This window comes from Trachypithecus francoisi, unplaced genomic scaffold (genome assembly GCF_009764315.1).
Source record: "Trachypithecus francoisi isolate TF-2019V2 unplaced genomic scaffold, Tfra_2.0 Lachesis_group2, whole genome shotgun sequence".
Classification (NCBI taxonomy): Eukaryota; Metazoa; Chordata; class Mammalia; order Primates; family Cercopithecidae; genus Trachypithecus; species Trachypithecus francoisi.
In genome coordinates this window covers 151001309-151013518 of record NW_022681465.1, presented here as the reverse complement: position 1 = coordinate 151013518, position 12210 = coordinate 151001309, and the positions used below count along the sequence as shown (strand labels likewise).

At 37.3% G+C, this 12210-nt stretch overlaps 1 protein-coding gene across 1 annotated transcript in view; it reads left to right on the top strand.

The window, feature by feature from the left end:
• The window catches only part of LOC117065712 (protocadherin beta-14-like), a 52921-nt gene that overhangs the window by 7046 nt on the left and 33665 nt on the right, over window positions 1-12210 (top strand). The gene's annotated exons all lie outside the window — the stretch shown is intronic.

Genomic DNA, 12210 nt, shown 5'->3' with positions numbered 1-12210 from the left:
TTTGTGTTTTTTGAGACAGGGTCTCATTCCATTGCCCTGGCTGGAATGCAGTGGCACTGTCATGGCTCAGTGCAGCCTTGACTTCCTGGGTTCAGGTGATTCTCCTGCCTCAGACTCCTGAGTAGCTGGGACCAGCGGCACAGGCGACCACAGCCCAGCTAATTCTTTTGCAATTTTTTTGTACAGATGGAATCTTGCCATGTTTTCCAGTCTGGTCTGGAGCTCCTTGGCTCAAGCGATCTGCCCGCCTTAGCTAGTCTTTTGTCTTTGTTTTTTGAGATAAAGTCTCACTTTGTTGCCCAGGCTAGAGTGTAGTGGCAGGACCTTGGCTCACTGCAGCCTTGACATCCTGGGCTCAAGAAATCCTCCTGCTTCAGCCTACTAAATAGTTCAAACTACAGGCACCCGCCATGACGCCCAGTTAAATTTTTGTATATGTGGTAGAGATGGAGTTTTGCCGTGTGGCCCAGGCTAGTCTGGATCTCCTGAACTCAAGTGATCCACCTGCTTTGGCCTCCCAAAGTGCTAGGATTACAGGCATGAGCCATTACACCCAGCCTAGTTTTCTTTAAATACGCCCTATTTACTAGCTTAAATCTTGTATTTTTTATTTCTAAAGCAGAAAATAATTTAGGGTCTTATCCTGGGTAAAATAGCCTTCCATCAGATGAGTACAAAGCAAGAACGTCATAAGAAATTGAAATGAAGATTCAAACTGTTAAAGAAAACGATTTAGTTTCACTTTCCTATTAATTATTGAGTAAATATAAAATATCGTTAATACTTTATGGCCTCTCTCAGATGCCTACGAAGAAGGAATGAGCAGGCATTTATGGTTTATAGATGCCTCATCATGTTACATATTATATCTCAACTCTAAAAGAAAGTTATATAGAAGATTATAGATAGAGATTTTGATAACTAGAAAGTAGTATGGATATAGGGCTAGTGTGCATATACGTTTTGAAATTGCTCTTACAAGATTAAATACTATTACAGACCAGATGATGTAGTAAAATGGAATTTCACTTGCCATTGTGAAATAAGTCAAACAAATTCCAGTTTCCTTAGATTTTTTTCCCTCTGTTTCATGCAATTTTCACTGATTTTATTTTTCATTGTAACAAGTAATTATTAGTTGTGTGGATTTCTTTAAATTGACATTTAAACAATAGAATCCTGGAAAGATGTTTGGGTCCCCTTTTTCCCTCAGAGTCATAAGAGGCAAAACTATGCTCCTGAAAGTCACTGCTAAAGTAAAAACTGAAGTAAGTAAAAACTAAAGAAAGAGAAGAAAGACTAGAATAAGAAAGTAGAAAAAAATGAAATGGAAAGAGAAATAAAAGTAGTGTATTTTTATCCTCAGTATTATCAATTATAAATGAAAATTTATAATAGCATTGAAACTATAATGTTTCTAGAAATTAGGCTAACAAAGAAGTCATAAAACTTTTATGGAAAAGTGAATGATGTCAATAAAACATTAAATGAAATAATTAAATGTCTGAATTAATTGAGACAGATGTTAGTTCCTTGATAGAACAACTTAATAAAGATCTATGCTTCCCAAAATAATTTATAAATTCAATGCAATTCCAGTGAAATCTATCATAAGTAGTTAAGGATCTAAAAATGGTTTCTAATATTAATATAGAATATCAAGTTGCATGAAGAGCTAGGATAATTTTTAAAAAGAAATATGAGGGAATGCCTTATATTATAAATATTAGTACATACTACAAATATGAAGTAGGTAAATCTATCTGAATGATTTAGAAACAGACTCATAGACTACCAGATAGAATAGAATCCAGGGTCAGATCCTTTTATGTAAGACAACTTGGTCACAATAGAGGAGGTATCATAATAACTGGGGTTGGTGGAGAAGAGAGATTATTTAGCAAATGTTATTGGGGATATTGGCTCACTATATGCAGAAACAAAATCCCTATCTCATGTTATATAAAAACAACCTTCATATGTATGTAGTAGGTGAATTTGAAATATTTGAATTGGAAGAGATGAAATAAATCTAGGTAAAAAATATCCATATCATCTTAGTTTGGGTTTGGATTTCTTAACAAGGCTTTAAAGTACAAAACAGAAAAATACAAACTGATGAATATTACTGCCTCCAAATTAAAGGATAGCACAGACAAACTAAAAGATGACAGTGAGAAGCCACCTGCAGTGTTTTAACTGACAAGATTAATATTTACATTATTCAAATAACTGTTGCAAACCAACAACAACAAAGCCAGAGAGACAATAGGATTTTTTAAGACAAAGGAAAAGGAAATTCAAAAAACGGAAAAAAAAAGTCTGAAAATAGCTTTAAATGAAGTTCAACCCTTTTAGCTGGTGAAACATACACTAAAATTAGTAAAGATGAGAGATTTGGATAATATCAAGTGGAATAATAGGAAATCACATGTAGAGCCTATTTAGAAACCTTTCTGATAGTATTTAGTAAAATTTAATATATATATGTACTCTATAATTCAGCAATTTTATTGGAGTGTGTAAGCCAGAAAACTCTTACAGAGCTTTACAAAATGATGTATATAAGAGTATTCATCTTGGGAAAATGAAGAATAGGACTCCACTTGCATATCTATCAGTAAAGCAATTGATAAAATGTGTAATATGTTAGTGAAGGATTATTATGCAGTGATCAAAAGGAGTTAGCTAGACATGTAATCACATGAATAAATCTCTTTTTTTATTTATTTTTTATTTTTTATTATACTTTAAGTTCTAGGGTACATGTGCTTAACGTGCAGGTTTGTTACATATGTATATTTGTGCCATGTTGGTGTGCTGCACCCATCAACTCGTCAGCATCCATCAATTCATCATTTATATCATGTATAACTCCCAATGCAATCCCTCCCCCCTCCCCCCTCTCCATGATAGGCCCCAGTGTGTGATGTTCCCCTTCCCGAGTCCAAGTGATCTCATTGTTCAGTTCCCACCTATGAGTGAGAATATGCAGTGTTTGGTTTTCTGTTCTTGTGGTAGTTTGCTAAGAATGATGGTTTCCAGCTGCATCCATGTCCCTACAAAGGATGCAAACTCATCCTTTTTTATGGCTGCATAGTATTCCATGGTGTATATGTGCCACATTTTCTTAATCCAGTCTGTCACAGATGGACCTTTGGGTTGATTCCAAGTCTTTGCTATTGTGGATAGTGCCGCAATAAACATACGTGTGCATGTGTCTTTATAACAGCATGATTTATAATCCTTTGGGTATATACCCAGTAGTGGGATGGCTGGGTCATATGGTACATCTAGTTCTAGATCCTTGAGGAATCGCCATACTGTTTTCCATAATGGTTGAACTAGTTTACAATCCCACCAACAGTGTAAAAGTGTTCCTATTTCTCCACATCCTCTCCAACACCTGTTGTTTTCTGACTTTTTAATGATTGCCATTCTAACTGGTGTGAGATGGTATCTCATTGTGGTTTTGATTTGCATTTCTCTGATGGCGAGTGATGATGAGCATTTTTTCATGTGTCTGTTGGCTGTATGAATGTCTTCTTTTGAGAAATGTCTGTTCATATCCTTTGCCCACTTTTTGATGGGGTTGTTTGTTTTTTTCTTGTATATTTGTTTGAGTTCTTTGTAGATTCTGGATATTAGCCCTTTGTCAGATGAGTAGATTGCAAAAATTTTCTCCCATTCTGTAGGTTGCCTGTTCACTCTCATGGCAGTTTCTTTTGCTGTGCAGAAGCTCTTTAGTTTAATTAGATCCCATTTGTCAATTTTTGCTTTTGCTGCCGTTGCTTTTGGTGTTTTAGACATGAAGTCCCTGCCCATGCCTATGTCCTGAATGGTACTACCTAGGTTTTCTTCTAGGGTTTTTATGGTATTAGGTCTAACATTTAAGTCTCTAATCCATCTTGAATTAATCTTCGTATAAGGAGTAAGGAAAGGATCCAGTTTCAGCTTTCTACTTATGGCTAGCCAATTTTCCCAGCACCATTGATTAAATAGGGAATCCTTTCCCCATTTCTTGTTTCTCTCAGGTTTGTCAAAGATCAGATGGCTGTAGATGTGTGGTATTATTTCTGAGGACTCTGTTCTGTTCCATTGGTCTATATCTCTGTTTTGGTACCAGTACCATGCTGTTTTGGTTACTGTAGCCTTGTAGTATAGTTTGAAGTCAGGTAGCGTGACGCCTCCAGCTTTGTCCTTTTGACTTAGGATTGTCTTGGCAATGCGGGCTCTTTTTTGGTTCCATATGAACTTTAAAGCAGTTTTTTCCAATTCTGTGAAGAAACTCATTGGTAGCTTGATGGGAATGGCATTGAATCTATAAATAACCTTGGGCAGTATGGCCATTTTCACGATATTGATTCTTCCTATCCATGAGCATGGTATGTTCTTCCATTTGTTTGTGTCCTCTTTTATTTCACTGAGCAGTGGTTTGTAGTTCTCCTTGAAGAGGTCCTTTACATCCCTTGTAAGTTGGATTCCTAGGTATTTTATTCTCTTTGAAGCAATTGTGAATGGAAGTTCATTCCTGATTTGGCTCTCTGCTTGTCTGTTACTGGTGTATAAGAATGCTTGTGATTTTTGCACATTAATTTTGTATCCTGAGACTTTGCTGAAGTTGCTTATCAGCTTAAGGAGATTTTGGGCTGAGACAATGGAGTTTTCTGAATATACAATCATGTCATCTGCAAACAGGGACAATTTGACTTCTTCTTTTCCTAACTGAATATCCTTGATTTCTTTCTCTTGCCTGATTGCCCTAGCCAGAACTTCCAACACTATGTTGAATAGGAGTGGTGAGAGAGGGCATCCCTGTCTTGTGCCAGTTTTCAAAGGAAATTTTTCCAGTTTTTGCCCATTCAGTATGATATTAGCTGTGGGTTTGTCATAACTAGCTCTTATTATTTTGAGGTACGTTCCATCAATACCGAATTTATTGAGCGTTTTTAGCATGAATGGCTGTTGAATTTTGTCGAAAGCCTTTTCTGCATCTATTGAGATAATCATGTGGTTCTTGTCTTTGGTTCTGTTTATATGCTGGATTACGTTTATTGATTTGCGAATGTTGAACCAGCCTTGCATCCGAGGGATGAAGCCCACTTGATCATGGTGGATAAGCTTTTAGATGTGCTGCTGAATCCGGTTTGCCAGCATTTTATTGAGGATTTTTGCATCGATATTCATCAGGGATATTGGTCTAAAATTCTCTTTTTTTGTTGTGTCTCTGCCAGGCTTTGGTATCAGGATGATGTTGGCCTCATAAAATGAGTTAGGGAGGATTCCCTCTTTTTCTATGGATTGAAATAGTTTCAGAAGGAATGGTACCAGCTCTTCCTTGTACCTCTGGAAGAATTCGGCTGTGAATCCATCTGGTCCTGGCCTTTTTTTGGTTGGTAGGCTATTAATTATCACCTCAATTTCAGAGCCTGCTATTGGACTATTCAGGGATTCAACTTCTTCCTGGTTTAGTCTTGGAAGAGTGTAAGTGTCCAGGAAATTATCCATTTCTTCTAGATTTTCTAGTTGATTTGCGTAGAGGTGTTTATAGTATTCTCTGATGGTAGTTTGTATTTCTGTGGGGTCGGTGGTGATATCCCCTTTATCATTTTTTATTGCGTCTATTTGAGTCCTCTCTCTTTTCTTCTTTATTAGTCTTGCTAGCGGTCTGTCAATTTTGTTGATCTTTTCAAAAACCAACTCCTGGATTCATTGATTTTTTGAAGGTTTTTTGTGTCTCTATCTCCTTCAGTTCTGCTCTGATCTTAGTTATTTCTTGCCTTCTGCTAGCTTTTGAATGTGTTTGCTCTTGCCTCTCTAGTTCTTTTAATTGTGATGTTAGAGTGTCAATTTTAGATCTTTCCTGCTTTCTCTTGTGGGCATTTAGTGCTATAAATTTCCCTCTACACACTGCTTTAAATGTGTTCCAGAGATTCTGGTATGTTGTATCTTTGTTCTCATTGGTTTCAAAGAACATCTTTATTTCTGCCTTCATTTCGTTGTGTACCCAGTAGTCATTCAGGAGCAGGTTGTTCATTTTCCATGTAGTTGAGCGGTTTTGATTGAGTTTCTTAGTCCTGAGTTCTAGTTTGATTGCACTGTGTTCTGAGAGACAGTTTGTTATAATTTCTGTTCTTTTACATTTGCTGAGGAGTGCTTTACTTCCAATTATGTGGTCAATTTTGGAATAAGTGCAATGTGGTGCTGAGAAGAATGTATATTCTGTTGATTTGGGGTGGAGAGTTCTATAGATGTCTATTAGGTCCGCTTGGTGCAGAGATGAGTTCAATTCCTGGATATCCTTGTTAACTTTCTGTCTTGTTGATCTGTCTAATGTTGACAGTGGAGTGTTGAAGTCTCCCATTTTTATTGTATGGGAGTCTAAATCTCTTTATAAGTCTCTAAGGACTTGCTTTATGAATCTGGGTGCTCCTGTATTGGGTGCATATATATTTAGGATAGTTAGCTCTTCTTGTTGAATTGATCCCTTTACCATTATGTAATGGCCTTCTTTGTCTCTTTTGATCTTTGATGGTTTAAAGTCTGTTTTATCAGAGACTAGTATTGCAACCCCTGCTTTTTTTTGTTCTCCATTTGCTTGGTAGATCTTCCTCCATCCCTTTATTTTGAGCCTATGTATGTCTCTGCATGTGAGATGAGTCTCCTGAATACAGCAGACTGATGGGTCTTGACTCTTTATCCAGTTTGCCAGTCTGTGTCTTTTAATTGGAGCATTTAGTCCATTAACATTTAAGGTTAATATTGTTATGTGTGAACTTGATCCTGCCATTATGGTATTAACTGGTTATTTTCCTCGTTAGTTGATGCAGTTTCTTCCTAGCCTAGATGGTCTTTACATTTTGGCATGTTTTTGCAATGGCTGGTACCGGTTGTTCCTTTCCATGTTTAGGGCTTCCTTCAGGGTCTCTTGTAAGGCAGGCCTGGTGGTGACAAAATCTCTAAGCATTTTCTTATCTGTAAAGGATTTTATTTCTCCTTCACTTATGAAACTTAGTTTGGCCGGATATGAAATTCTGGGTTTAAAATCCGTTTCTTTAAGAACGTTGAATATTGGCCCCCACTCTCTTCTGGCTTGTAGAGTTTCTGCCGAGAGATCTGCTGTTAGTCTGATGGGCTTCCCTTTGTGGGTAACCTGACCTTTCTCTCTGGCTGCCCTTAAGATTTTTTCCTTCATTTCAACTTTGGTGAATCTGGCAATTATGTGTCTTGGAGTTGCTCTTCTCAAGGAGTATCTTTGTGGCGTTCTCTGTACTTCCTGAATTTGAATGTTGGCCTGCCCTACTAGGTTGGGGAAGTTCTCCTGGATGATATCCGGAAGAGTGTTTTCCAACTTGGTTCCATTTTCCCCCTCACTTTCAGGCACCCCAATCAGACGTAGATTTGGTCTTTTTACATAATCCCATACTTCTTGCAGGCTTTGTTCATTTCTTTTTCTTCTTTTTTCTTTTGGTTTCTCTTCTCGCTTCATTTCATTCATTTGATCCTCAGTCGCTGATACTCTTTCTTCCAGTTGATCGAGTCGGTTACTGAAGCTTGTGCATTTGTCACGTATTTCTCGTGTCATGGTTTTCATCTCTGTCATTTCGTTTATGACCTTCTCTGTATTAATTAGTCTAGCTGTCAATTCTTCCACTCTTTTTTCAAGATTTTTAGTTTCTTTGCGCTGGGTAGGTAATTCCTCCTTTAGCTCTCAGAAGTTTGATGGACTGAAGCCTTCTTCTCTCATCTCGTCAAAGTCATTCTCTGACCAGCTTTGATCCGTTGCTGGCGATGGGCTGCGCTCCTTTTCAGGGGGAGATGCGCTCTTATTTTTTGAATTTCCAGCTTTTCTGCCCTGCTTTTTCCCCATCTTTGTGGTTTTATCTGTCTCTGGTCTTTGATGATGGTGACGTACTGATGGGGTTTTGGTATAGGTGTCCTTCCTGTTTGATAGTTTTCCTTCTAATAGTCAGGACCCTCAGCTGTAGGTCTGTTGGAGATTGCTTGAGGTCCACTCCAGACCCTGTTTGCCTGGGTATCAGCAGCAGAGGTTGCAGAAGATAGAATATTGCTGAACAGCGAGTGTACCTGTCTGATTCTTACTTTGGAAGCTTCCTCTCAGGGGTGTACTCCACCCTGTGAGGTGTGGGGTGTCAGACTGCCCCTAGTGGGGGATGTCTCCCAGTTAGGCTACTCAGGGGTCAGGGACCCACTTGAGCAGGCAGTCTGTCCCTTCTCAAATGTCAGCCTCCGTGTTGGGAGATCCACTGCTCTCTTCAAAGCTGTCAGACAGAGTCGTTTGCGTCTGCAGAGGTTCTGCTGCTTTTTTGTTGTTGTAGTTTAGCTGTGCCCTGTCCCCAGAGGTGGAGTCTACAGAGACAGGCAGGTTTCCTTGAGCTGCTGTGAGCTCCACCCAGTTCGAGCTTCCCAGCGGCTTTGTTTACCTACTTAAGCCTCAGCAATGGCGGGCGCCCCTCCCCCAGCCTTGCTGCTGCCTTGCGGTTAGATCGCAGACTGCTGTGCTAGCAATGAGGGAGGCTCCGTGGCGGTGGGACCCTCCCGGCCAGGTGTGGGTATAATCTCCTGGTGTGCCCGTTTGCTTAAAGCGCAGTATTGGGGTGGGAGTTACCCGATTTTCCAGGTGTTGTGTGTCTCAGTTCCCCTGGCTAGGAAAAGGGATTCCCTTCCGCCTTGCGCTTCCCAGGTGAGGCGATGCCTCACCCTGCTTCAGCTCTCGCTGGTCGGGCTGCAGCAGCTGACCAGCACCGATCGTCCGGCACTCCCTAGTGAGATGACCCCAGTACCTCAGTTGAAAATGCAGAAATCACCGGTCTTCTGTGTCGCTCGTGCTGGGAGTTGGAGACTGGAGCTGTTCTTATTCGGCCATCTTGCTCCGCCCCCTCTACATGAATAAATCTCAAATGTTGTAAAAGAAAAAAGAGACAAAGATTTACAGTACAGTGATATACACAATATCTTATATTTATAGAAATATGCAAGTATATTAATACACATTATGAAGGGAGAGAAGAGAGAATATAGGAAAGCTATTTATGTATATATAGGGGAACAAGGGATATAGAAAGAAGTGAGAATGAATACCAATGTAAATGACAGTTGTCTCTTCCAAGAGATTGTTTAAATTCATTATGTCATTGTTGAATTGATTTAGTATTGATCAGCTGAAGTTGTTTAAAAATACGTATTATTTCTGTTGCCTTCCAAAATAATCAGTTGCCCATAGAAAATGAAAGCTAAGAGTTTACTTGTAATTTTTAGTTGCAACAATATCCCTGAGACTTTACATTTTTAACAAGGATGATAAAAATTATGTAGCACAATGATTTCACTGAAAACAATGAGCTATTAAGACATTAATACATTGTCAGGTTAGAGTTAATGTTAAAAAGAAACCCAGGGAGATAAGTCCAAAATCTACTTTTTCCTTGGGAATCCTGGAAAATGTGAACCTCTATTAATAAGCATGGACCCCTAAGAGCCAAACCCTTGGAGTGAGAGTAATCTGGAAATGCATGAGCCGTTGTGGGGAATTTCAGCCTTGAACTTGATTTTTAGCCTTTAACTTGATTTTTAGCCTTAAACTTGATTTAAGGTGATCATTGACAGGTAGTGCTCCAGGAACTGATAGAATCAAATGCAAATCTTTAATGAAATCTGACTTCTTATAGTGAATGTGAATGTGACTTCTTATAGTTTTGAATGTTTGAAAGTTTATTCACTCTAAGCCTCAAATCATTCATACAACTAGTTTTTTATGTTCTTAACATAAACAGTCGAAGATAAGTGCATACACAAGGGAACATGACACTATGAGTGACAGCCAGCAGAGAAAAGGAACATAAAAATAAACTTGCAAGCATTTCAAATATTGTAATTATCACAGTCTATAATATGCTAGGTAATTTAATTGAAATAAAAGTTAAATTTGAAGGTGTACAGGGAAAAAATACTATAAAATTTGACAGATAAGAAAACAAATAAAACTCCTAGAAATGAAAAACTATAATGATCAAAATTTTAAACCAACTAGAAAATTTAATAGAAAATTAGATACAGCTAAACAAATAATTACTGAAGAGAAAGTTAGACAAGGATATAATTTATCCAATATATAGGCCATGAAGTTGATAAGATGAAAAATACAGAAGAGAATATTAGAAACAGAGGACAAAGTAAAAAAACTTGACGTATATTTAACCAGAACCCAAGGAGATAAGAGAAAAATTGCATCAGAAGCAATAGTTAAAGAAATAATAATTTGAATTCTTCAAAATTGATGAAAACATCAATAAGCAGATTTAAGAGACCTAAATAAACCTAACAGGATAAGTTTAAAAAGATATTCATATCTAGAAACATTATATTGAAAGTTCAGAAAACCAAAGAAAAAGAGAAATCTTTTTTTCAAAAGCCATGGGAAGAGGACATTGAACCCTCAAACACATGACAGACTGACAGCTATGCTCCACGTTTCTCAACAGTAGCAATGGAAAATAATAGAAAGGTATCTTTAATGTACTGAAGGAAGTTAGCAAACCTTTCTACCTAAATGATCTTTGCATGTAAGAGCTATTAGATGAGAGCATGAAATCAACTTGGTATCAGTTTAATCTTAAATTATTCCAGATGATAAGAAAGAAGTAGTGTAAAGGCATTTCATCTCTTAAATGTGACTTCTTTTAATTTTCCTCTTTGCCCATCCCTTACAACAATTCTGAGTCCAATAGTTTGACCTACCTCTGTTTCTAGCCTTCTTCATCTCTAATAACACTCACTTCTACTATAGCCTAGTCACCTATAATCATGGCCTCTCTCTGGAGATGGTAGTCTCTGAAAACTACGTCATGTCTGAAGTCACAAATTCAAATATACCTCTTTTAATCTGCAACATATTATCTTTCTTGAAGAGCTTTAATCACCATTTATGCCAATAAATCCCAAATGTGACTCTATAGCCCAAACATCTTTCCTCAACTACATTTATGTAATAGAAGCTAATTTATATAACTGTCTATATGGATGCTCAAACTCAGCAGTTTTAAGTTAAAATTGTTCCCTTCATCAAAACTAAATATACCTTCTCCAGTTCCATATCTGTTCCTCTTTCTTCTGCTCTTTCTGTGTTTATCGGTTAATAGACCCAACAGTCACTCAGTTGCCTAAGCCTGAAGACAAAGTACATTTACCTTCTTGCCTTTCTACTCCACTCCTTCTATGTTTATCAACATATCCCCTATTGTTTTATCATTCTAATACAACCCCTTCACTGCTTTTCTAGTTGAGGCCAATGTTTCCTCTTACTTGTATTATTGCAACCATTTGTAATCAATCTCTCACCTTTAATCTTATTCCTCTCTAATTTATTCTCAACTCTGAAACAGGATAATGTTTTCAAAAAGTAGAAACATAATCATGTCACTTTTCTGTTTTAATTATAATCACTTTAATAACCCTACATTTCTACTGACGTAAAGTCCAAATGCCTTGACATGTTACAAAATATTTGCTTATCTTTCCAATTTCACCTCTTACCATTTCTCTCCTCTCGCTCTATGCCTTAGCCATATTGATTTTATTTTATTTCTTCCAAATATTTCTCTTTATTTGGATTTGCACAATCTTGTTTTTAGTTTTCCTGAACAATTTTACCCCATACCCAATTTTTGTTTAAAGTACTCCTACTAATTTTTAATGTATCAATTTAGAATATACTTTCTCCAGAAAAATCTGTCTTGTATTTCCAAATTCTGGTTAGATAACCATCATCTATGCCCTTGTAGTAGCATGAACTTTCTTTATCATGACATTCATTGTGCTCTATTTAAAATATGTGGTCATTTTTCTGTCTCCCTCTTGCATGGCAGAAACTACATCTGTTTACCATTCTATCCCTAACACTGATGACCATTCCTTGCACAAAGTATATTCTTAATAACTATCTGCTAAACTAATTAATTAATAGATAGATAAACATATTTAGAATTGTGCCTATGGAAAGCCTGGGTCTGCAAATGATGAAATTCAGTTTCACAACTACACTGAGGTCTAATTTGTTCACGTTTAAAAAAATGTTTAACTGGACTTGCTCTTACATTAAAAATCAGAAATGTTTTACTTTACTCACTACTTTTGAGCATTTATTTTCTACTCCTGCCAGCTAAGTCTCCTAGTGAGTATCCCTAAATAAAT